Source organism: Topomyia yanbarensis, chromosome 2, assembly GCF_030247195.1.
Source record: "Topomyia yanbarensis strain Yona2022 chromosome 2, ASM3024719v1, whole genome shotgun sequence".
Classification (NCBI taxonomy): domain Eukaryota; kingdom Metazoa; phylum Arthropoda; class Insecta; order Diptera; family Culicidae; genus Topomyia; species Topomyia yanbarensis.
The window spans coordinates 420528718-420556590 of record NC_080671.1 but is presented as its reverse complement, the minus strand read 5'-3'; the positions used below and the strand labels follow the sequence as shown (position 1 = coordinate 420556590).

At 38.4% G+C, this 27873-nt stretch overlaps 1 protein-coding gene across 7 annotated transcripts in view; it reads right to left on the bottom strand.

Moving 5' to 3' along the window:
- LOC131685231 (DENN domain-containing protein Crag) overlaps window positions 1–27873 on the bottom strand; it is a 101902-nt gene that overhangs the window by 54080 nt on the left and 19949 nt on the right. For all 7 annotated transcript variants that reach the window (XM_058968812.1, XM_058968816.1, XM_058968813.1 and 4 more), the window contains one exon: window positions 16152–16200. The gene's annotated coding sequence lies outside the window, so the exon portion shown is untranslated. The remainder of the gene's footprint in view (window positions 1–16151; window positions 16201–27873) is intronic.

Sequence of the window (27873 nt, the reverse complement as noted above, 5' to 3'; positions counted from 1 at the left end):
CTGCACTTTGAGTACTGCTGTATAGATAACTATCTTTATCTAGCTAATATCACTCTTTGCACGGCAGTTCTCAACTCTTCTTCAGCTCTTTGTCTCGTTAGGAGATCTTCACTAGACGGAAAAAATTCGTTTATGACAAAAGTCACGTTTTGGATTTTTCTAGCAATGTAGCGTGATTTATGTTCATGATTTCAGCATCTTGGGCAGGATTTTTGTAATTTCTTTTCGTGTTATCGTAATATGTGAGTATTGGGTTTACAATCGAATTTGACACGAGGGGCCTTATTCCCGCCGTCACATCACCTAGTCACTAGGTGACGTGACTGTGAGAAGAGGGCCCGTGGAGTAATTTTTTAATGGTATCAGCAGTTTTATCACGGTGTTCTTAATTTCTCTTCCCCTAATCGTGACATGTTATGTTTTGAATAATATCGGGCTTTCAGTTCGGTTTCTCATATTGCTCAGTTCAGAAGCTATAAATCGCTCCGCTGCTATAGCAGGCCAAATGATCAAATTTACCCGTGCGCTGCCGCTTTGTCTATTTGCAAAAGCAAAAATTGATTCCTTCTACCTAGTGTGTGAAACGTGAACAAACAATGAGTGATAATACGAAGGATAAACTGTGTTGCTGTTGACTTCTCGCAATGTCCGGTAAGACCATCGATTCGTGAAGTGGAGCAATTGTTGAAGGTGAACATGAAGCTCAACATAGCAGAAATTAGCGGCGTGCAATTCCATCATTTACGTCATGTGGTACTGATTACGCTCAAAAACATTAGCCAAGCAGAATCATTCGCTTCGCAGAGCAGCTTTAAACACGCCGTTGAATGTAATGACACTTTATACAACATCCCAACGTATATTGATAATGACAGTATTGAAATAAAGCTACATGACCTGGCACCACGTACTACTTCCGCCACTATTAAAAAAACTCATGTCAAAATACGGGAGGTGGATAGTGTTAAAGAAGATACTTGGAGGAATTTCTTCCCAGGACTTGGCAACGGCATTCGTGTAGTCAGAATGCGGCCGATTAAACCTATTCCCTCCTACTTGTCTATCTCAGGCAGATGCCCTCAAAGTATTGTACATTCTCAACGAACACTAGTCACGTACCCAGGGCAGAGTCCTACGTGCCAACATTGCGATCAGCCACTACACCACGGAAAACCTTGCGCTGAGGCTGCTAAGAAAATTCTCCCTGCGACGACCAAAGCCGGTATACAGTCGTCGTATGCTAAACCACAACCGGTTGGTAGACCAACGACTGCGGACCGGGCATTAACAAACACCAGCTCAACAATGATCGGGCCTAGTACCACTAAACCAACTGCCATTACCAACATCGAAGTAACAACGATTACACCAAATGTTTCCAAACCAACAACAAACACCACCAATAAAGAATCAAACACCGATGAAGAAGGATTTACAACATGACCTGGAAGTACAAGAAACAAACTAGAACATCCGACCATGAGCATCATGAATGCAGTACCGGTGACGACATGGACATGAACGAAAACGCGAGAGAAGACGGACCGAATGACCCTCAATGTGCGGCAGACAACATACCTCATTTTTCACCACCAAGGAAGGGGATCTCAACACGCCGAAGCAAGCTGCGTCAACAAGACCCTATGGATAGTTGAAAGTTAATTTAAATTTTTGCACATTGTAAAAATCTTAAAAGATCCACGGCTCAGTTATACTAACGCATTGAGCCGTGTAAAATAAACAAGAAGAAAAAAATATCGGGCTTTTTACTCGGAGTAACGTGACAATGTGAACTGGGTCATAAAAGTCTAACTGATTTGCGGTATCTTTATTTTAAAAGCTGTATTACGAGCACGATTTGTGGTTCTATAATGTATTTTTGATGCTCAGCGCAGATTTCGTTTTCTATCCGGACTTCACACTGAATCTTATCAAATGAATAACGATGACCGAGGTCCCAAATTTTTTTTATACCTACTGTTCGTACCTATTACTGGTCACTAGCAGCTGGATACAACTATATTTTATTTCATGACAAAGTTCTAATTTTTGTGAAATAGTTCACGTGAAAATTTCATGGGCAGGATTGCACGAAGTTGAATGATGAGAGATATATTGTAAATATCACAAGCGTGCAAGAAAGATCGTGAATAAAGTATTGTGAATCAAGAACCAGTTCGCGAATCCATGAATAATAGGTTACGATTTTGTAAACTATTTCGTATCAATAGGCGAGCTGTGACTAATATACTAGGAATCATCAATCAATTCACGTAACTAAGAGTAATGCTTTATGATCTTGTGAACTATTTCACGAGCATGGATATTAAAACGTGACTAATATATTAGGAATCGTGAAATAGATCACGTGGATTGAAATGATTCAATAATATTCCGTGCCATGTGAAAAGTTCAGGAGAAAATATCCAGATTGATTGCTTTGATATTTAAGATGGCGGCTTCCGGTTATCATGAAACAGTGAGAATTATTATCAATATGGGTATCATTTGAAAGGGGATGACGAAAATGGATGAATGGCGCCAATTTAAATTTTCAAGGTGCTTTCGGTTCCAGTGGTAATAAAACAGTGAAAAACGTCATCAAAATCATTTGAGGGTTGGTAGATGGCGGATGTTGATGATTAAGGTAATTTCTTATACTTGTTTCGATCCCTTAAGTTAATTTAAAAAGTTTGGAATGAGAAATCCTTTCCTTACAGAAAATATTACGTGATTAATACATTTGCATTAAATGATGTAATTTTTTATCAAATTTTGTATGGACATATCTACCCGGCTACTAATTACTATTAAAGTACTAATATACCATCTTAATTATTGTGAAGCAGTGAAATGATTTTACATAAATTGGAACATTGGATTTGTTATTACTAGAATTTCCATTGAACGCAATAACTAATGTTGGGGAGACTTGACCAAGATTTTATGGGGAGACTTGACCAAGTGGCAATTAGCTGAAGAAAGATACAAAATTCCTGATATTTATTATGCTTTAGTATCTACTGTTAATGTTAATCACGCCATACAAAAATCCCACCTCAAACATAAGTCTTTATATTTTAGTATTAGTAAACAAAGTTAGCAATAGTATAACTGATTTCGTGACGTGTGAACATGCAATGCAAGCAGTACAGTTAATCCTTAAAAAGAAATGCATTTAAAAAATCGAAATTTATCAAATGCAACCCTTTTATATTTTTTACTGCTACCTAAGGATATCGACAATATGGAAAAAATAATTACAATATGTTTTATTGTCATTATTTTTTGTTATGATTTTTCAAAATTCTCTTGGTCAAGTCTCCCCGCAATGGGGAGGCTTGACCAAAAAAAAACGATCACAGAACAACTTTTGTGACTTTTCAAAAATTAAATTAAAAATTCTGCACACGAAGAACGCACAATAACTTTGCACATTATATCTCAATGACTTTTGAGGGATTTTTAGCAGTTTTAGCTGGAAACCTGGTCAAGTCTCCCCATGTTCCCCTATGGTCAATAATTTAGCATCCCGGAATGGACTGGGATGACTAAATCGACGAACCGGCTTTCGAACGTTGGAATCAACGGACAGACTCCCTGCTCCTTGTTGAATCAATCATATCGAATAAATTCTAAAGCTAACCGATAGTAACGAATGGTACTGGGTTCCGAGCAAATTAAACGTCACAGATGAGGCATCGAAATGGCGGAATGGTCCTTGTTTGTCATCCGACGGTGCATGCTGGAATTTCACAATAGTTTCCGGTAATGTCGCCGTAGAACGTGTTGTCTCGTGGATATGAGTGTCATTCATTTCTAATTGATCCAACTGAAAGTATGAACCTGGGGCTGAGAGTAAGGACTTCTGGACATAATCGATTCATGATCGCGACTACACGGGCGTCTGTGAGTTGTAAATTTATAAGTGCTAAAATCTTCGCCCAGCCACCGGGGTTATCCTGCTTGCGAGATCGCGGGCGTAGGTGTGCGTGGATGATTGCGAAGGTTTCGAGCGTTTATATGTTAACGTGTTTGTAGCGTGTGTGTGAATCTGATGCTAATTTCCAGTGTACGGTTCAGATAGCAGAAGAAACTTCCCGGTCATGTCGCAATGGAACGTGTTGACTAGCGTATATGAGCGACTATTTTTGGATTGGTTCAACTGAAGGCATGATCCTAGCCTGCTTGATCCGGTGGGAAGTGACTTCCGGCTGTGACCGAATTATAATCGCATGAACGGTGGGATAATGCTTGAGACCGCCTTTGTAAATTTATAAGTGCTAAAATGTTCACTTGATTACCGGGGTTTTTTAACCTTTGTGAGATCGCGAATGTAAGTATCTGTGGATGACTGCGCACGAAGACCACGAGCGTTTGTATGTTTGGAATTGGTGAGATTGAGAGTGCACATGAGAGAACATACAATTGATTGTGTTAGTGTGTGTTGTAAAGTTCCTGATACCGACCCTTTTTGGTGAGAACCGTTTCCCCGGTACTGTATCCCTCAGTACCGGTAATACCGGTACTGGAATGTTTTTATCTGAAAAAAAAAACTGAAAAACATCAGAGCGACATAAAATGTTAGAAAATGTACTTTTGTTGGTACAGCTTTCATGTGCTTCAGTCTACCTTCTAATCTCGACCAGAGCAGATGTAAAAAATAATCGGTTATATCTATCAATAAATCAAGCAATCAATGCTTTGTTGCTTATCCACTACACAAACAATAGAGTATCGTTCCTTCGGCTGAGCAATAAAATCAGAAAACTACAAAAATGAAACGTTTCTCTACTACGAGAGTTACCATTGCGACTGACCTTGCACAAATTCGTATTAGACCAAATGTGCGCTTGGTGGAACAGTTCCTAAAGGTGATAACGGCGATAGTCCTCACGGAAGTGGCTACATCATGGGCGAAATGTGGTACTGCACACAGAAGTTTAACCGAGGCTGGAAGCATCATTGTGAAGATCTTCATGGAACACAACATCGAATACAACAGCATTTGAGCCAAGATTCCCGTGAGGATGATGATGAAATCAAGGTACATTGATTTGCACCGCGCACTAACTTGGAGTTACTTAAAGGAATCATATCGAAATAAGGAGAATTGAAATCCATTATTTGAAGAATTTTTTCCATGTATTTCTAACAGTTCATGTTGTGAGAATCCAAATGACGAAACATATTCCTTCTTATCTGGCCTTGGATGCGTACCACATCTAATCAAACAACGTTGATCACAAACTCAGGTTAGATCCCTACGTGCTCCATTCAGATGGAGATTAGGTACTAAGTCGGCGTTTGTTCTTTTATAGATAAATATTTAATAGTAAAATGTATATAGGCATGACTTAGGCCCGAAACTTATTCCGGCATACAGTGAATAATGGGAAACAATCCGCATGTAGCTTAGGAATATTAAAAAAAAAACAAATCGTTATTTTATTCATGAGTGAAAGATCGTTGATTTTATTTTCAAATAAATAGTTAAAATATTCAGTTACGTACAACAGGAGTTATATTCGTTATTCCTCTAATGCCTTTCTTGCTGGCCGATGTTTGAAACGAGCCCCTATGTGTGCTCAAAAGTCAGGATAATTATATTGCTCATCAAAAGCTTTGCATAGTACTGAAAATAACGATACTTATATTTATTCAGTACCGGTATTTCGGTACCAAGATTGGGTCGGTATTCCCGGGATGTTCGGAACCGGTACTACCGGCACCACAACGCTAGTGTGTTGGTATCAATCTAATTTAAGATATATCTTAAATTAGATATTATATATAGTAAATAAAGAAAAAAAAACAGAAAAATTCTATCAAACTACTCGCCTAGTATAGTAGAAGAGATCATTAGAATGTCAGCAAATAAATTTTGTTGGACTTTTCCTGACCGGAAAGAGATGATTCAGGTGCGTCAGTAAATTAATCGAAACATCCCAAATGAATCGAATACTCTTATTGAACACCAAAAAAGTGACCATGTGAATCCTAGAAACGATATAATATATAACGCGAGACAATAAATTACCCTCTATTTCATCATATATGCCAGTCCTACATCCATTCCCTGCCTCAGTTGTTACAAAATAATCAGACAAATCAACAATGGAGAGTGAACCAAATCAAACGTACCGCCCCACACCAACTCGCATCTCCCACACACAGATAAACAAACAGCTATCACATAACAATTGTACATTAATATAACAAAAGCTACTATTATTACTACAACCACAAACACTAATAGGCATCTACGTTTATATTTCTTAATTGGTTGATCGTTAATTTGGACTGGTGCACAGTATGGAAAAACGCAAAACCTAAAAAAGGCCCATGCACCACAATCGGTCTCCGCGATGCACCACTATCGAGGCGTAATGCAATAATCATCTTAAGGGGAGGTTTCTGTAGGGATTGAAATAGAGAGGGAGAGAAATATTAAAATAAATTGAAGGAATGCAAACAAGAAGAGAGAGAGGGATAGAGAGATAGAGAGAGAGTGTACAGAAGCGACAGCTTACTCTGAACGTGAAGGAAAACGTTCGTCAGTTGTGTGATTGATTTTGGACGAAGAAGTCGTGGTTTTAGTTCGTCCGGACACGACAGTTTCTTCATTCAAATGACCAAAAAGTAAACAATTCTTTTTTGTAGACCAATTAAAAAATTTAGAGGGAAATAGTTTTAGTATTCAAAAAGCTTATATCTGCGTTTTCATTTATATTTTTTTCAAAACAAAAAAACAAAATGGTCCCCGTGGTGCCGTTCTCTCTAAGGTTAGGTGCGCGTCCCAGCTGCCTCATGATCAAGTGGTATTTCAGCCAAAATCGTGAAAAAAAAGTTTTGTGATTTATAAACACGAATTTGAGTTAATATGTATCAAAATAAAAAAAAAATAAAAATGGTGATTCGAATATGGCGGACTAAAATTTGACTTTATCAACTTTGACCAAAATTTTTCGTTTTTCACCGTTTTTTTGTGAATGTTTAATAACTCACGATTAGTCTGCGGTGCCATGTACAAATCAAGCCGTGAAATGCGTCCTCGAGATCTGAGGACGATCGTGCATAATGCCATGAAAAGGTTTCTACCTGAGCTGCGCGTCTCGTGCCGAAAGCGTCCCATGGCGGTCAGGACGTCGCTTCGAAAAAACTTTTTAGTGCGCGGATCGAAAACCTCGTTTAACACAATACAGTAGACACTTATACATTTTTAAATAGGCAAAGAAACAAATAAAATTTTTGAAAATTCTGGATGAGAACCTCCCCTTAAAGCAATTGTCTGTCTAAGAGGTTCTTTAAAACAGATGCACGAGATATGCTTGATAATGTTTGCAATACCGTCAAATCCATCAACCTAAGGGCGAGAAAATTAAAATATGTACACCATATTCGCGATGATATCATTCAAAATCATCAATCCCCTATGCAACTTCATACAGTTGGAATGCTTGTACTGCACGATGATCTACTGTTAACTTGAGCAGAACACGCGATTACGTTGCGTTTATTATCGCATTTTTTACATAGCGCGAGCTTACATGACCACTTCTCACAAACTCACTTGAAACATTAAATCACATTATGCAACAATTTTTCGTCTGCACGCGCTCCAGTTACAAGCCTATTAAGAGTGTACTTCATCGATTAGTGGTGTCCCTAACTAGGCGAAGCAACGTCGTACCTCATTGAAAAAAGAAAACAATAATACTTGTACCAAAGTTGTGATTGTGGCACTTATTTCACGCTAGAGTGAAACGGAGGCCTGTCTGCGTTGAACTGGAATAAACCAAGGGAGATTTTGCGTGATTTCAGGAAACAACAAAAAAAATGGAATGATTCAAGTCCACCACCCTGCATATGCAGATTGTAAATGTAGCTTGCCAGTTAACTGGGTACAATTTGATAAGCCCCTTTTTCTCCCGCACTGGTCAGCGTTCACCCATCCCCCCGATATTCGGCGTCGATAAGAAACGAAGGAACGAACCTTAAGTGGTTTAAATGTTTCTGTTTGTCCACCCGTCAGCTAGTAAACGCTCGCTGGTCGCGAAAATAAACACGAACACGAACGCGGTTGAACCAAAACAAACAGTAACCAGTACAAAGAGAATAACGAAGAAAAACGCGATGATTGCACGCGGGTTGCCGGCATATCTATTTTCATAATAGGGTGGTTCAAAGCCACAAATTCCGTCGAGCAGGGAACTAGCGTTGTCGTCGCCATAACAAAGTTCTACTCTATGCCCGGCATCGATTTGATGACGATTGACGTGCCTTTCCCCGATCGTGTTCGTAGCGAAGGTGATGATGTCCTTTTGAATCGGAATCTAAAGCTTTGTTTGTTAAACTTCTATGTCGTCGTTTATGTTGCCGTTGGGTTTGACTTCCTATTTGAGTAACGTTTCGCTTGTTATGACGACCAAATGAAATCGTAGAAGCCACAACAGCAAAAACAACAACAACAACAACAGTCAACCAAATCATCATCAAGCGCTGTGAGGGGCGATGTGTTTGCATTTGAGGTTTATTTATAGCAACCCGTGGTCCCATGATGGTTGTTAAGCTGGCTTTTTTTCTGTCATCATAGCCAGTAGTACTGAAGGACAAAACTGTCTAGAAGAGCTTTGTCGCAATAATTCTACGATTAATGGCTCTAAATGGTTTTATGTCGGTACATTTAAAAAAGACATCCGCTAAATTTAAAATAACCCGAATGAATTAGGTGACAGGAAAGATAGTCTGCAGAAGATTTTTCTTGAAAAGTTACCTGTACAGAAACAATAACAGTATCGACTTTCGTAAAACACGCATCTTTAGCATCAAGCAGTACGAGCGATTGCAACGGAAATGCCGTCCAAATAAAAGTCAAGGTTCTCCACCGGTTCGTACGGACTATACCCGCTCTACAGAGCCAAATCCCTGTCCATCGTGTTTTATTTCTACACATAGAAGTGGAGTCTTTCTACAGCCGCCAGGGACTAGTGTGAGAAAGTGCACATATGGTGTGGTACACAAATGGTTTCGTTTTTCGTTTACTATACCACCAACAAAGGCCTGGTGGTGGTGTGACGGAACTATGTTCCGAAATGCTTGCGGTCCGATAACTTACATTTGCGCGGTGTGTTTAAAAGGAGTGAAACTGTAGGCAATAACAGTTCGCTTCATTTTAATTGTTTGTAAGAGGGGAAAGTATAATCATAACATACATAATTACCGGTTGTCTTATGTTTTGAAAATGACACCTAATTGTAAGTTTCAACATGCACAGAATTTATACTACCCTATAAAAGTATACCATTTAAACCCTTCCTTACTGGTTCCAGGCGTTGAATCGAACAGCTCCGAGCGACATGAATAATGGATTCAGTGAAGCATAAATGTAGAGCAAAATGCTATACATTTTCCACTGAACGGATGAAGGCTGAAAAGTCGAGCTATTTTTTCTAAATGGCGCTCGTGGCATTGAATGCGCGCCTGCTTCGGTCGTTACTTGGAACAAAGGCTAGGTTGCTGTTCTGTATATGTACACATCTAGAAGTAAACATAACTCATCGCGCCTCCATACCCGCAGTGCGATGCCTTGATTGGCGTTGAAGTCCAATGGAATGAGAACTTATTCGTTGTGAAGAATTAACCAAGGATAAAGATCCATCGCACTAGCAGTTATACTGGAATTGAAGGTTTCGTGGGAGTTGCGAACATTTACTTTGATTTATGCGTTTTGGGAGTGAATGCAACGGTTTGAATATGTAACGTATTTGACCACTCACGAGTGGAATCTAGAGCTTATCATCTGGGAGCAGTGCTACCAATTTTTCAGATCCATCTGGATTCTTCTATCTGTTTCTCAAGCGGACAGGTAAGCGAGCCAACGAGACAGTTTGTTATATTTTGGAAATTAGCCAGATTTTGCCAAGCATTCATAATTGAGAACATTTTGGCTATCTCTGAAATGCATAGTCTGTATCAGTCTCTCTAATGGCGTTTTTAGTTGACCTGGAAAGTGAGATAGCTTCCATCCCCAACCGCTGTCAGTCCATATATTTTAATAGTTGTTGTTATAATCGGACTTATTGAAGTTATAATCTCAGCTTCGCCTCAAGCGAACACATAAGAATTATTTACATAATTCAAAGTAGTGTCTACTTATGATGTCTGAAACATCTAGTATACGAAACCATACCTTCCATACTTAGCCTTCGTGTTGAGCTAGAAATGATCCGAACAAGAACCAAATGTCGAAAATGAATAGAAAAAGATAAAAAATAACGTATATTCCACAAAATCTGTTTTATATCATCAGAATCCAGATTGAGAAAGTATGACTGAAACGACGAGAATTAATTGCTGAAAAATTCAACTTTCACTGAGGAAAGATATGCTCACGAGCAAGACTCGAGCCAGGTTTTGTGGAAATTTGTTCTCTCGCCCATTAGCAGATGATGACGGAAACCAACCGTCGATTGATTTTACATTAACTGTTATGAATCCTTAAAAAACAGAGATGATGCTTGTGTGACGGACGAAAAAGATGTTCTCAGTTGTCTCTTCGACATACATTTTCCAAGTTGTATCGATCCGGACAATGTTTATAGATTCCATTCTGGTGATTCGGACTCGTGGGCACATTGACTATCACTGAATCGGTCAAGTGGACAGTTGACAGCTTTGCTCTATATACATCGTCTAGAAAATATGGGATGTTTCCGTGCTGCTGAAAAAGGGATTTGATATTCTCTTAACATGTCTTGGGGGCGCTCAATCTGTGAAGAAACCAAGAGTTCAGTTCGGTTTCTAATCTTGCACAGTTTAGAAGCTAAAAATCGCTTCGCTACTATAGCAGGGCAAGTAATCAAATTTACCCGTGAACCGCTTTGTCGTGTTGCAAAAGTAAAATTCGATTCCTACTACCTAGTGTGTGAAACGAGAACAAACAAAGAGTGACAATGCCAAGCCAGTTTATTCCCATATTCGGTCGAACTGTGTTGCTGTTAACTTTTCGAATTGTCCAGCAAGATCATCGATTCGTGAAGTGGATCAATTGTTGAAGATGAATATGAAGCTCAACATAACAGAAGTTAATGCTGTGCAATTCCATTATCTACGTACATACATGTACCTTGAAACATGTTTTAGAATGTAATGACATTTTATTTAGCATCTCAACATACATAGATAATGACACTATTGAAATTAAACTATATGACCTGTCACTGCATACTAATCCTGCCACTATCAAACAACTCATGTCAAAATAGGAACTTGGAGAAATTTCTTCCCAGAACGGAATTCGTATGGTAAGAATGCGTCCGACAAAACCTATCCCCTCATATCTGACCATCCAATGCAAATCACAAGGTATTACATTTAATCAGCGCACATTGATCACGCACCCAGGGCAGATTTGTACGTGCCAGTTCTGTGATCAGCCGCTACACCCCGGAAAACCTTGCTTGGAGGCTGCTAATACGACTAAGACCGGTACACAGTCCTCGCATGCTAAACCACAACCGGTTGTTAAACCAACGACTGCGGACCGTGCATTCACAAACACTAACTCAACAACGATAGAGCTCAGTACACGTTACGAACAGCGAAGTTACAACGATTACACCAAATACTTCCAAACCAACAACCAATACCACCAAAAAGGATCAGCGACGACCCGTAAGCACTTAAAACAAACAAGAACATCAGACCGTGAGCAACAAAAATGATGGCATGGACGTGAACAAAAACGCCAGAGAAAGCGGGCTGAATGACCCTCAAGTTGCGGCAGACAACGCAGCTAATGTTTCACCGTCGAGGAATAAAATCTCAACACGCGACAGCTGCGTTAACAAAACCCGAGACAAGGCATTTTAAAAACAAACCATTATTTTCTACATATTGTAAAAATAAAAAAACGCTCGGCTCAGTTATGCTGTTTTTCACGAAAAATTCCGCCATTTTATGAGGAAAAAAACCCTTAATCGAAAAATTATCTCGAAAACTCAACATAGGGGTTAGGTATTTTTTACATAGAATGTGTATGCAAAGATTGAAATAAATCAGTTAAGTAGTTTCTGAATGACAGGTAATACCGCAAATCGTATTTTTTCAGGTACATACGTTCTACAAAAAGCTTCGCGCTGAGTCGTTTGCCGATATATTTGCGTAAAAAAATTACAGAATATTGTTGAAATGCTACATTATAATGTACAAGTTTTGATTAATTCGCTTCACCCAAATTTCTAAAAAGATCGCAAAAAAGTGTTTTTTCACGCTGAAACACTTGCCAAACCTCCCCCCCTCCCCCAATGTAATAACCACTGCACAAAATGTAACATGAATATGAGCATGGGAAATCCACGATCGCTCTGCTTTATGATATTGTGTACAACATTGGGTGCATTCCTAGATATTGAGGATGCTTTAGACAATATGTCCTTCCAGTCTATTCTGGAAGCGAGTATTTGCATGTATCTCGAGTTGGATAAACGCAATGCTCAGTAATAGCATTCTTTGCTCGTCAGTAAGACAGGCAAAGAAAAGGAAGTTGAGTATTGGCGGCTGTCCTAAGGATTGAGTTCTGTTCAGCTTTAGAGACCATTCCCATCATGCGGCACATCAAATCACACTTTCTCGACAAGATAAGAATGACGAAAGAGCAAAGAGCCATTTTGGACACACATGGCCATTTCAACATTAGTTCCGTAACTCCGGTTCCGGAGGATCAGTTTAGATTTTCATCATGTGACACGTCAAATCATACTTTTTCGATGAAATGAAGATTACGGAAGAGCATAGATGTAATTCTGGCCACTTACGGCCATTTCAACATCGGTCCCGTAACTCCGGTGTCCGGTTCCGGTGGACCAATTCCGATTACTAGATCATTTTCATAATGCGACATATCAGATCACACTTACTTGGCGAAATAAGACTGACGGAAGAGCAAAGAGGCCATTTTGGATTAGTTCCGGAACTCCGGTGTCCGGTTCCGGACGACCAGTTCAGATTTAGATGCCATCATGCGACACATCAAATCACAATTTTTCGACAAAATAAAACTGACGGAAGAGCAAAAAGATAACTTTTGGAGTCACACGACCATTTCAGCATCAGTTCCGGAACTACATAGCTGTTAACTGGTCCTCCGATACCGAACACCAGGGTTCCGAAACTGATATTTAAATAGCCATGTGTGTCCAACATTGCATATTGGGTTTTCTAGTAGTCTTATCTCGTCGAGAAAGTGTCATCTGACGTGTATAATGATGGAAATGACCTGTATATCGGAATTGGACCTCAGAAACTGGACATCAGAGATCTGGAACTGATAGTGAAATGGCTATGTGTCCAAAAGTATAGTTTTGCTCTTCCGTCAGTCTTATTTAATCGAGAGAGTGTGATTTGACGTGTCGCATGATGGAAATGACCTCTAAATTAACATTGGTCCTTCGGACAGTGGAGTTCCGGGACTGTTATAATGGCCATGTGTGTCACAAATGGCCTCTTTGCTCTTCCGTCAGTTTTATTTCGACGAGGAAGTGTGATATTATATGTCGCATGATGGAAATGATCTATAAATCGAAATCGGTTCACCGGAACCGGACACCAGAGTTACGGGACGGATGTTGAAATGGCCATATATGTCCAAAATTAGATCTTTGCGCTTCCATCAGTCTTATTTCGTCGAGAAAATGTGATTCGATGTGGCGCATGGTGGAAATGACTTCTAAATCTGAACTGGTCCTCCGGAACCGAATACCGGAGATTCCGGTAGCCTAACATCCGGCAAGGTCAGTTAAAGGAACTTAAGCATTCCTGTATGATTTCAAGAGAAAAAGTTAAGTTTTGACCCGTTTTCTTTCCTAAATATCAAAATCAGATATAAATTTCTTTATTTCAATATGGAAAACAGTTATTTTTACAGTTCTCTTTTGTAGCATGTAGCAGAAGCTCAAGTTCGAAAGTAGTATAAACTACATGTCAACAATGTAGTTTACTCTGAGGACTATACTTTTGAGTAGATGCTACAAGCTTCGCAGTTAACTACCTTTTATTCATTCGGCCCAATGTTATCCTCAATATACTTATAAATAAATTTAACAATCGTCGTTTGATAAAGTCTGGCAGATTCTACAACAAGTTGAATTTGGTTCTGCCTGGCCCTGGATTTCTAACATCGCGTACTGTCGATAGCTAGCGGGTAGCCCGTCGTTCCGGACGGTCTTATACGCGGCAGCCGTTTGTCTGAGATTGAATCGCGAGCCAGGAATCCGTACGAATTAAACCAGCCAGGAACCCGTTCTCTTTCTCCTGAAGAAGCTCTTGAATGGACTCGATTTTGCCGGATATCGCGGACGCATAGCTCTTTCAATTAAAATTTCGTGTGAGGTCATACAAAACATTGATTGTATTCGGTGACCCGGAACCGTTGGCAATAGTAATTACGATTGGCAGTCGGAAACGACTCTGTCCACTTCAACCCCGTTAGCTGGTACATATACCCTGTACTATTTCGTTAAAGGCCCGTAGCCAGCAATATGATTTGCCTATTTAAGACTACTTATCACGTCTTTAAGCTTATTAGGGCAAATTTTCGATATTTGTATCACGACCGAATATCGTCCATCAGAACGATCATCGATTTATTTTTTATCTTTGGCCAGGAGAAAGACCACATAAGACCCAGTTGAGGAGCCTTGAGCCAGGAAGTCGATTTTATTTATTCTCAGGGGAAGTCATTTTTGCAAGCCCAGTGCAAGATAATAGAAGCGACAAGAATGCGATTGTAATATAAAAGCGGTACTTAACTTCAGTCGAACATGCTGTTCGCACTTCACACCAATAGGAAAACACCGAAGCCAGAAAAATCAAAGCAACCCAGCTTTTCGTTATAAAACTTCTGCTTGCTGTCCTTTCCTCTTCTACGAATATCGTTAGGAACTGTTCCCGTAATTTCTTGGGGCACACTTCAACAAAATTGTCCAGTAATAATGGATCACCGACGATCAGCTTGCGTTTAGCTGACAATGCAATATTACCGTTTTTGAAAATGCACTTTTTTCTGTTGGAACGTACGGGAGAAAACCAAGAGCGAAAAGGAAGCGATCCATTGTTTATTCGAGGAATGAATCAGAATCATAGAAACAAAAGAGGCGATTCCAATATGGCGGACTAAAATGTGGCTTTAACAATTTTGACCAAAATTAATTTTTCGTTCTTCACCGTTTTCTGTGGTTGTTTGATAACTCACGATTAGTCTACGATGTTTAATCCATATATCAAACCGTGAAATACGTTCTCGAAACCTGTACACATGTGCAGTACATAGCGAAGCATTCTGGGCACGTGCATAATGCTAAGAATAGGTTTCTACCTGAAGCGTGCATTTTGAGCCGAGAGTTTCCCATGACGGCCAGGACACCGCTTCAAACAATCGCCTGTAGAAACTTTTTTGATGCGCGGACCGAAGAAGCCGTTTAATACAATATAGTAGACACTTATACCTTTCAAAAATGCATCGAAAATAAATGAAATTTTTGAATTTTTTTTTATGAGTACCTCTGCTTAAGGGTAAAAGTTTATTTTTAGCGTTGTTATAACATGTTAATTTCCAAATTTTAGCCTGAATAAAAACATTTTGAAAACTCGAATTCGGTTCGATTTCACAAATTTATTCGGTGTTTCAATTCATATACGGAATAAACTCATGAAAATTGTAATTTAACGTTTTTTCGTTGCAAGCAAGAATTATCAGTAACGATTTTACTGCCATTGGGAACAGCAGTGATCAGGCACTCTACTTATTGATCCTATTTTGTGACAGGAATTTTTCAAATATGCTTGCAAATATATGGGTTTTTCTTGGCTCCTAAAGTAGACACCCCCTTTTTTTAATTATTTATTTTTTGCGAATGTGTAAAAGTCCCATCGACTGCGCTAAGCTGATGCTCTGTGACGTGCCCAATAAACGGTTAATTTTTTTTCCAATTTTTTCTCTTCATTCGTTTGTCGCGACTCAATGCGATAGCTCAACTGAGCCGTGGATATTTCATATATTTCAAAATATCAAAAATAGGCTAAATTAGTCTATTGAACGTACCAAAAAATGCATGTTTAAAAAAAATCCAATGAGGAGTAGTTTTACATACCTTTCTCTAGTCAGAAATTTCCGGTTGTTGACAATCACAGGTTCAAAATCTAGAAAAAAAGAAGATTAAGATATTAGTATTTGTGTACTAATTTATTAATCAGCTTTAACTTTCAAGGTTATTTTGCGAGTCAGTATTAAATGCACAATTTAGAGAATTCTTAACATAACAGTACCATACATGAAATGTTACAAAATCAGATGTGTGTATGTATGTGTTAAACTTCCAAATCCCAATGGCCGTTAGTGGTATTATAAAAAAAGCTTTCTGCTTATGGTCTTTCACCCAATGCAAAATCGGGGGATGTAGTAGGTGTTAGCTCTACCGATTTTCCAATGACCATTTCAGAATGATGGAAACCTAGCGGTACATTCCAAGTCCACCTTACCGTCGGCAAGCCCCACTTAGTTATAATGCGTGTATGATTATTATACCAGTATTATAATCAAAACTTCGATTCCTTACCATGAACGCATGTACAAGAAATTGACGTGTATTTAGTGTATCACAATTTTATTTACTTGGGTTTAATACATAAATTTGTTAAGCATCTCAGCTTTTTACCTTACCTTACGTACCATGATTTAACATTAACACTGGCTGCTTAGGTAGAAGATACAAGAATAATGGTTCATAATTCTCATTACTATATGTCGCTCTTTGGCTCAATCAGTGTCGAGCAGAATCAGAGAAACAATGGCCATACTAGCAAATACTAACGACAGAATTTTCAGACTGGATCATTCACTGATTTAATACATCTTTACAGTACTTTCGAATGTTGGTCTTTTTTTTATTTTAGATCCAATATTTTTTTTAAAAATTTGACTTAAACTTCTGGTTAGTATCTGCCTAGTCTAACCAACATAAAATCTTCCTTAAGAGATGGTAAGGCTATCCCCACAATAAACCGATTAAACTTCTTTAGGAAAAACTCAATAGAGAAGTCAGAAAATTGCATCCAAAAAATAGAACCAATATTGGGAACTGTTTTAAATCGGCGTGGGAATAAATAATTTTTTGATCGGTAGGGTAGAAAAATAGAAAACTAGTTAGGAACAGTAAAATAAAAACGAGAGTACATTATGACAGAAATGCAAATACCTTCAGCAGCAAAAAAAATTGCCAAGCGCCTTATTTCGAAAGCACAAAGAATATAGAAACACGGGTAGATGAAATGTTACACAATCAGATACAGCAAAAGTGTGATGATTTTGGTATAGTATCCTTTTCGAAACTAATAAAACGTTCAATTAAATATTTTTAGCATATTTCTATGAGAAGTCAAGAAATTTAAATCATTTGTAGGAATTAAAAGTCGAACAAAATGGACAAAGAAATGGGTGTAAAAATTATTAAACGCGTTTCAACCTAGTCATAACAGTGCGTATTTCCCTCGCAAGTGCAATACCCAACGTATAACGCTCCAAAATTGACATAATAACACAGATATCCCCAAAGACAACGAAAGCAATCCAGTAGAAATATTAGTTGACAATGGTTTTTCATAAAGTGTGAAAGTTCAACAAACCAACCAGGGACAAGTACTCCTTCCCGGACCCAGTGCCCCACGCTATGATGGTCGTTACCAGTCGCGCACTCTTCACGAAGTTTTGCACACTTTCGTCAGACATGCATGCATTGTGCCCCACACATGAAGCTCCAAATACGGTACCGCGCTGTTGTCTTTTTTATTTTCCAGTTTTCATTATTACCTCTGCCTTTTGCCAGACACCTCCGAAAGCCCTGAAACTGAAAGCACTCAGCCGTAAACTGCCTGCATCTCCCTGCACGGGACAAAGGCAGGGCAAAAAGCGAAAGGAACTTGAATGGCAAGGAGGAACATGTTTCAGTTGTCTCGGTCGGTTCCAGGTGAGTTGGATGACTCATCGTCGCCGCGCCGCACTGTTCCATTTAAGAGGCCGGCCGGATCGTCCAACCGAGAAGAGGCATCCGCAAGCGCAACTTCCCGATGCTGAACGGAGGTCGCGCGATTTGTTGATCCCAGCCCGGTTCGAAAAGCTGAATATGTATTTAATGGAAACGGTGTGCAGCTAGTAGGAGACGCGGTGGATTCCGGTTTTCTGTGCGATTTCTTTGTGATATCGGAGAAGCACAAAAAAAAAAATCGCCGCCAAACCGGACCGGACCGCGGAGTCAGACATGGAGGTAACATAAATTGGCTCTATTTGGATTTGCCGTCGGAAACGAACTTAAATTTCTGTGTTGCTCCAATGAATCTTCGTCTTGCGGTAGCCTCCACCGTCTGATTGGAGTTTTTTCACCTCAATCAGCAGCAGATGGCGGGATTTTCGGTGCCATCGGCTACCGGTCGGTTTGAGGTTAGCAAAAAAAAACAGATTGAAGGTAGTTTTTCTCCCAAAGATTGAATTATTCATCTCAGTTGGGGCAGTAACTCATGGTTGGAAATGGTTCGATGGACGGCACCACGAACTGAGAATTTTATTGAGTTTGAATGTTCTGTGATTGCGGTTAGGACATACATTTTTAAACCGAGAATTGGATGCAGCCGGTGACCGATCGAGCAAGGAAAGCTGTTTTGTGTAGCGGAGCCAAACCAGTTCGAGGAAAGAGAAACTGGACCTCTTATGTTTTTATGAAAGCGACGGTTGTGATACCAACCGAGGAGGGGAAGTGACGGGGGCGTTAAGGTCTGGAGACGAGGAAACGTACCCCACGGTCCAGTTTGCCCACACATGCAAACGGCCGGATGCTGAGACTGGCGAACGGCGTTTCTTAAATCCCGCTGGTTATGCATCTGGTAGGGACATGGGATTCTGGTTTGTTACTTTCTCTCTTTTGAATTACTCTGTGTCTGGTATTACGGAGAACGGAGCTAAGGCGATTGAGAAGGGAATTCAAAATGATAGCTCTAATAGATGGTTTTGTGTGATTCTAATTCAGGATGTTTTTGAAATTACCAGCTCGACTTGAACGCAAAAAATAAAATAAAAACTCTTGAATTTCAAACTATGGTTGGACGAAGATTTACTTTTTCTATTGTGATGGAGTTTCGGTTTGGGTATAAACAAATCAGTCGAAAATTTGGAACAGTATTTCGAAGGATTTAAATGTAGGAGAAAAAAAAAATTACCACTACTGTAATGCTTATTCATCTTTCCGTGAAATATGTTTGAATATGAAAATGGCGATTGTTCTCGATATCCAGAAACTCAGATCCGTCTAAACATATTATTTCTAAAATGCAGTAGGGGACGGTGGGGAGTTGTGAACATAGTTTTGTTTTCGGAGCATAAGTACCGTAAATATTGGTCGATTTTCAATGTTAGACCTGGTATTTGCTAAAGATACCTTAATACATCCGCAGGCTGAACCAATTCAAAAATATCATTGTCTTGTTTGAGATATGACAGAATGCGTGAAATGCGTTGAATCGGCATTTTTTAGTTTGTGAACCATCGCAAAAAGTAGAAGAGATGGAATATTTTTGCGATTTATTTTTATTAGGGCTATAGAAGATAAATTTTAAAACACTTCTAAACTTAAGATGAGACGGAAAAAATATCTTAGTCGCAATGAGTCGGCGACAACGTGATTAGCGCCAAGCCACTTGAATTCGCGGTTGTGGCACGGGGAAATTAAAATTGTGGCAGAATCCTTTTCTTCGCATAAAATTGAACATTTTTATATCATAATGTATGATTCATCCCTGATTTTCGAATTATGATACTGCTCTACTTAAAAAAATACTATAACCCACTGAAATGTACGGTTCACAACCCCCCACTAAGGGTGGGTCACAACTCCCCACTTTACATATCTTCGAAAAAAAACGTATCTCCATCGACACACTAAAGGTTCTTCCAATTTTTCTTTGTCAATGAAAGCCAGTTACCCAAGGAATGTTTTGCACTAATTTACTTTGAAAACAGTTACATAACGGGATTCCACATACCAGAAATACAACTGAGTTAAAAAACTTTTTGTTTGGTATATTTGGTCGCTAGTTACCTAAACATAAAAAACATGAGTTAATGCAACATTTGCTAATGAGAAAGTGACGTCATGACAGTAGAAACATTTAACAGTAGTTACCACATTTTTATCATCTATAGCTTAGCGGGAATAGACGGTGTTCACAACTCCCCACCGTCTCCTACTGATTTAAGATAAATTCAAAGCAAAAAATGATATTAAACATATCAACAATGAAAGCGTAAAAGACCATGGAAATATATATATTAAAAGGCTTCCGTGTAGATAGATTATAAGGCAACCACAAAATAAATGATGATTCCCATCTCATCATTCCTCACTCTTTGCCCAAGGCGCTTCTTTCGCTCAGAACACGCATGCGCCTATGGGAGTCAGATTCTTACGTGTTAGTTTTGGCAATAAATTACTTACTACGGACATGTGATACGGAGGCAGCAAAAAATAACGGATCATCCTCTATCATCGGGATTGGATCCCGAACTGTGAATTTACAAAAACGGGCAGGTTTCGAATTCGTCATGGACTTGATCATTTTTTATATCTTTCGGCGTGTAAGTACAAATGGTTTTCATTGTAACCGAATGTAGTTAATAGAATAATGTTTACGTTGGTACAGTTTCATCCGAATCGGTTGAGTGCTCAATGATGACCTCAGAAAATAAAATGTGTGTAAGAAAATTTTTGGAGACTCCTCATCAATTTAAACGTCTTTCATTGATGGAACGGTAAACAACTATGAATCGTATATTCAACTGCTTTTCGTGTAATTTCGTTTTCCAAAGGGCGGTATTGAATCAATTCATTAACCCAACATTTCGATTCGAGATATGACAAAAAAGAGAAACGCAAGAGGGTGAAGGAGGGATGGTCCCTTCTCCTACGCTATTCAACCAAAAAGTGTTCTAATAGAACATCGTTTGTATACAATGCTTTCATGATTACAATTTGTAAATATTTCAGAATTGTGTATTTAGTTTGAACATTACAGCACTTATTGAATAATAACCAAAGATCGTTAACTCTTACTTCCCCAACCCCCATTTCATTAAAAATATTAAATTTCAAAATAATGGTACTCAGCCGGGTTCCAACCAAACTTGATGCGGTTTTTTAGAAACGATCACAAAATTTGTCTAGTTTTTGGAACCAAGACCATCTTTCCGGAAATGACCGTAGTTTCGGATATATTGTTGGGAGTACTGGGGTTACCCCCCTTTCCGAAAAATGAAAAACATTCATACCGGTGTTCAAACCCGATAAAAATCATTCTTTAAACACGTCTTGTGACACATAAAACTTTATGATTTTGCAAAACAAATGCACTGGAAAACATTCTGAGGATTTTGGTCGAATTGGCCACACCCCAGGGTATTCCGGGAACCTGGTTCCTCCGTCAAAAAGGACACTTTTCGACCGGTTATAAAACCCACCTTGCGGCATGTCAAACTTCATGTTTTTGCAATACAAGTACCGTGGAGGACATTTTGGGGGTTTTTTGGTCGAATTGGCCACATCCTAGGGTATAAGATAAGTTGTGCAATTTGCAACAGATCGATTTGCGAAAGACATAAGGAAAGAAAAATGACCATTCTTTTAAATCTTGATTAAGGGGTTACATACCTTTTAGTGATAAAATGTCAAGAAAGTTTGAATTTAGGTATAGAAATAAAGGAATGATTTTATTACGTCAAACTTATAATATTTTTGGAGCACATTTTTCAGTAAAATAAACAAGCATAAGTTTATAAAAATAAATTGATAATTGGCGGAGTTATGGCTTTTTATCCGAAACCCTTTTTAATTTAAGAGGATTGCGGTGATCACGATTGGAGACCAATAGATCATCTAAAATCACAAAACTCGAAAAATTCCATTAGTATATGAGTATTCCTCGTACCTTAATGATTAGTTGAATAAATAATAATTTTTTTCTGAATTCGAGAACGTTTTTAGTAAAAAAATCGCTGTTTTAAGCTCTAAAAATTGCATTAAATAATTCTTATCCGTGAAACAAAAATTTATGAATTAAATTACGATCAATTGAAAAAATTAAGAAAATTGATTGAGTAGTTTTTCGGTAATCGTGATCACGGAAAAATCATTTTCAGTAAAACGACATTTCGAGAAAATCGAGTTTAAAATTTCAAATTACCACTGCTCTTGGTAGACGAAGCGCGCTTGGAAGCGCTGTAACTTTCGATCTATTTCCTGGATCTTTATAAAAATTTGGGAAAACATTCGAAAGGAGTTGTACTTTCAAATAAAGTAATAACAAATTTCGATTTAAAGAAAAATGAAAAAGCAAAATAAAATAAAAATATGCTTAGTTGCTAAATTTGACAATATCTTCTCACAAACTGGGTTTTATAGCATTCTGAGATGATTATGACTTTCATTGGTTTAGTTTTCGATAAAAATACTCTGAAGAAAAAAATTCAGTTTGGACAAGGAAAAGTTTTTTCAAATAACTTTTTTGCCTCAGAAGTGCCCAACTTGAACTTTTTTGACGGTAGGTAGGGAACATAATTATCTATCTTGGAGCAAAATTTCATCAAAATCAAAAATGGGTTTTTTTTTGTAAATCGACTTTAAATTTTTAAAATCGATTTTTTTCAGTGTAGGAGTCAATGAAGAGTTTTTTTTAACATTTTTATTCGTAAATTCTCAAAACCACTCCTACAACATTTTTTTGTAGGATTTGTCATTTTTAGACTATAACCATTTGAAAAGAATTGGTTAAAAAAAGTTTGGTCCTTTTCAAAAGACAGTCTAGATCATTTTTGGAAAAACAAAATATGCAAAGTGGCTTTTTGTGACAAAGTCTTCATATACAGAGAGTTTCATTAGAGTTTGGCGCGAAATTCGTCAGATAAAGGTTTCACGACCGAAGCATTTCAAATTAAACAACCGGGATCTTGAAGACAAAAGTAACGATGAAAGTATGGACGAAAGTGACGTACAGAAAGTAGACTACATGCGTTGTCAGTTGACGCCAAAAATGCTCCACCGCCACGGAAAAAAATCTCTGTGTAGAAAACACCCTGGGTTGCTGTGGACCCCCACAGATGAACATCGATTTTGTATGCTATCAATTTGTTATTTTCAGGTTGTTAGGAAAGAAGACTTTAAATTTCAATATGCACTCGGAAAATATATTTTTCTGCGCGGACCCCCAGAAATGACTTCACGGCCCCCTAGGAGCCAGCGGAATAGCTGTGATACACTGCTCCGTTAAACTCACGTACTGAAAAGGGTCAAATACACTAATTTTGAAAGTACCATAAAAGTAATATTGTTTGGTAGAATTTTTTCTCTACAACTCTACATTTCGATCCTAACTGTGATGATTCTTATTCTAATCGATATTGTTGGATGTTTGAGTGTGGATTGGAAAATCTTTCTAAATTATCTACGTTGTTTTCTTCCTGACATTAGATGAACATGAAACATTAGCCATCATTCAACCCAGACCAAACAATGCGTATTTCCCCTGTATATGAAGAAGGCCACTCTACTTACAACGTTCTAAAAATTTGTTGTTTTTTTTGCATTTTTCATACATATATAAGAAATAAAAATGTCATATAAAAATAGTTTTGGAGATATAACCTTCCGTACCGATTCGCCTTAAGCGACACGAATAAGACCGAAAAACTTTAAAGCGTGTTTTCTCAAAACTATGTTTTTCATGTCGGGCGACAGGTTCAAAATCGGAACTAAAAAATATTCTGAAGATTACTGTGTTGGTTTGCATATGACGCTTGCCAATTAATGAACAAGCTGCTTAAACCATCAGGTCAACTTCGACGTTTTTTAATGCGCAATTTTTCTAAGTTTAGCAATTTTTTAAGCGCTACAATCAAACCATAAGCATTCCAATTACTAATTGATTGATAATTTTTATTTCTGGTGAAAACTTTGGAGGCCAGGGTGTCGGTCGTTAAAAAATCAGTTTCGAGGCGCCACTCTAGATCGCTTCTGCGTTCACCATTTCGAATGTTTTGATATTGAAAGCATGTGCTTGAAAACTTTGAACACCAAATAAAATTTAAATATTATTAATATGACTCATCATTATCCTATTAGATAAAAATCGAGGAAAAGTACTTTTTTCTTCTGTGGTTGTTAAAGTGGTCCTATTAAACTACTCTGGCATAATTTTCGAGCTGATCATGTCAAAATTGATTAAATCAAAAATACAGTTTATTCTGTAGCTTATCAGTCTTGCAGTTCCCGGCGGGAACTTGGCTCTATACTCACTGCTCTTTCACGATGTGCTGTTGCAATCGTTAAGGAATATTATTTGATGACATATATTGAACACACGCTCCTTTGAAAAAGAGGAAATTATTGTAGTTTCAACACCAGGTCTCGCCTCGTAACAATATTGAAAATATCTGGGTTGCGGTTAAATTAGTTTGTGTCGTTGTGTACTAGCCGAAGCCATTATTTTAATTTCCGTTAATTGGAAAGTAAGATACACAACGAAAAACCGATTTTAAAATATCAGACCGAAGCACGTTCGCGCTAATTTCTTGCATCATCCAGCAGCATATCTAGAACTCATTAATTGTGGAATCAGTCGCAGGCTGCTGTTCAAATCCTTCGAGACTTCATGTCAACACTGGGTGATATGATTATTACGATGCGGCCGCCTCCGTTCACTGACAACAGTATTCAGAATCCAGTAATGTTTAGTGCTAGTTACCGGAGTCAATTGAAAAAATATCGCCCATCCGGTAATTCTTGTCGTAACTAAAACTTATATTTCAGTATAGGTACCCCTTTAAAGAATTTCGAAAGAAAAAAGACATACCGTTTATGAAAACTGAACTGAAAGGAATTACACAATGTTTGCACTAATAAGCCGGAAAAATGTGCACCAATGCTGTCGGTAATTTAGAATTATGTATAACTTCTATAACCCACGCAAAAACTGATTTTTGAAAAATCTTTCGGAAGGAACGCGCAAAACCGAAAGTCTATTCCAGGCAAAGCTGTTAATATGGAGCCCCCAAGAGACCGAATCGCATATTGGAAAGTCATATAAGAACCGCATGTGTTTTTGTTCTTCATTCATCGTTCGCTAGTCGAATGAGAAGCATGTTGATGAGTTGTGTTAGACGGTGCGGTAAGGGAATCTAAATTTTCGTCAGCCATATAAGATTGTGGTTTTTCAGCATGTTTTTCAATTACGATTTTTGCCTTTCTCATATAGAAAGGTTATGCAATCACTCTGAAAAACGTCAACCTAATCCCGGCCCGGAGGGCCGAGTGTCATATCCCATTCGACTCAGTTCGTCGAGATCGGAAAAAGTCTGTATGTGTGTGTATGTATGTGTGTGTATGTGTGGTGTGTGTATGTGTGTGTATGTATGTGCGTAGGTGTCAAATAATGTCACTCATTTTTCTCAGAGATGGCTGGTCCGATTTGCCCAAACTTAGTCTCAAATGAAAGGTGCAACCTTCCCATCGGCTGCTATTGAATTTTGGATCGATCGGAATTCTGATTCCGGACTTACGGGTTTCAGAGTGCGGCCACACAGAAATTTCTCATAAAAACTGTAGGAAAAATTAAAAATAGAATTTTTATTTTTGATGCTAAATGTATTCAAGGTGCATAAAACGTCGAGATTTGATGCAAACACGAAAAAAATTTGACGAAGATTCACTTTTTTGGATTTTGCACATTTTTGCCTTTCTCATATAGAAAGGTTATGCAATCACTCTGAAAAACGTCAACCTAATCCCGGAGGGCCAAATTTTTTTTTCGACTCGCATGAGGTTTCTGGATTTTAACAGGGGCGTAGTTGATGGTTTACGGAGAGGGGTTACACCCCCCCCCCTCTACTGTTCACTCCCCTCCTTTAAAAATCTCCTTAAATCACCCCTCATACCCCTCCCTTTCAACCCCATCATCTTTAAACCACCACTATATTACAAAGCATACCAATTTAAGCTGGGGAGTCGTTCGTTCATGGGACTTTCGCCCTCCTCACATACCCATCCCCGCATGACAAAATGAGTTAGCAAGCAGATAACATTGATCTAATGCTGATTAGGCTAATGGAGTATGATATTTTTTTGTTTCAAGTGTTTCACCGTCGACACGTAGCTCATCAAGTTCGTGGCTGGCATGCCATTGTGTATAAGTGCAAAGTGTACTAAGAATGTAATGGACATTTCCACAATTATGTTGAACATAAAAAGCCTCCGTGCCATAGTTTAGAGAAATGAGAAAGGCACAATTGCACCGCTAGGTGGATTAAAACAGGTTTTTTGATGACTGAGTGGTATAACAACTAATTTTTTTTTATTTTTTCAGATTTCTTTACAATTTTATAGAAGCCGAAATTCAAATTTTGAAATTTTCAATCAAAAATGATCAATTGGCCAATCAAACTTTTGCAATTAGTTGCCAAGAGATCATCATTTCATACGAAGCTCAGTGTTGGTGTATGGGGTACTCCAAATTGCCTGTTCAGTATGATGAGCAGCCAGAGAAGATACTAGAGACTCCATTTCATCCCAATAAAGTGGCTGTGTGTGGTGCGGTGTGTACGCTAACGGCATCCTAAGCCCATTTTTTAAATAATGCTGTAGCCAACGTCAACATCACCTGCGAACAATTTCGAGACATGGTTGAGGACTAGTTGTCTCTATATGTTACTACAGAGGACTTGGAAGATCTTTTGTCTAAATAAGAAGGGGCAACAAATCATACGGCCGGTCTTCGAATTAAAATCGGACGAAACCAGAAATGTTGCCAAATCTGGCTGAAAATTACATATTAAGGTAATTTTGGGGTGCTGAGCTCATTTTTAATGTCAAAAGTTATAAAAGACGAGTGCTATCAAACCTTTCTTATAAGCATAATATCATTTTCTTTAATTTTTTTTACTGATTAGATATAACTGAAACTAGATATAGCAACATAATAATTGGATAAAACTTCTTTCAATCTCTACAAAAAAGTGTTTGTTTACGTTTTATTTAGTTATTTTGCACTAATCACCATGCTTCTCCATGTCAGCAAACATTTTAAAATGTCGATTTTAAACCCCTCCGGGCAAAAAGAGGCAAAAGGAAACCTTGAAATTCGAAAAGTAGAGATGGTTTCCCATAGAATGTATAATAAGTGACCGTTCCGAGCAGTTTCACCTGATTGTATAGAATACATTTGTGAAAAAAGAATTTGCTATCAAACCATTTAAAATATATTTGTAATAATGTTACATTGTTAGAATCAAATTTGGCAAAATACTGATTTCGGGAAACGTGAAAAATCGACAAATCCTCAAGATAGTGTCCTGTCTTAGACATACCTTCTCCGAATTCTGTAAATAATGTGTAACTGTTAGTCGGCCACGCCATACCGGATTTCCCCGGAATTCAACTATTCAGCAATCTGCACTTACTCGCAATCAGTGACTGATTGATAAGAAAATTGCACCGACGGCAAGGTTGCATCGACCCGTCAGCACTGTTTTCCATTGAAAACACCTGGAAGACTAGCCGGTTCCGATGAGTGAATCTCACACGACCCCAAGCCAAGGTTATGAATCTCACACGACCCCAAGCCAACATTAGCTGGAGGGCTTAATGCGTTTCTGTGTAGCGTACCAGTAAATCATCAGTTTGGTTTCGGTAATCAAGGTATAGGGAGGAGATTGCATAATTACGCAGTACATGCCCCTAAGATGTTGCACCGAGGAGAAGATGATGAATGATGAATTGTGTTGAG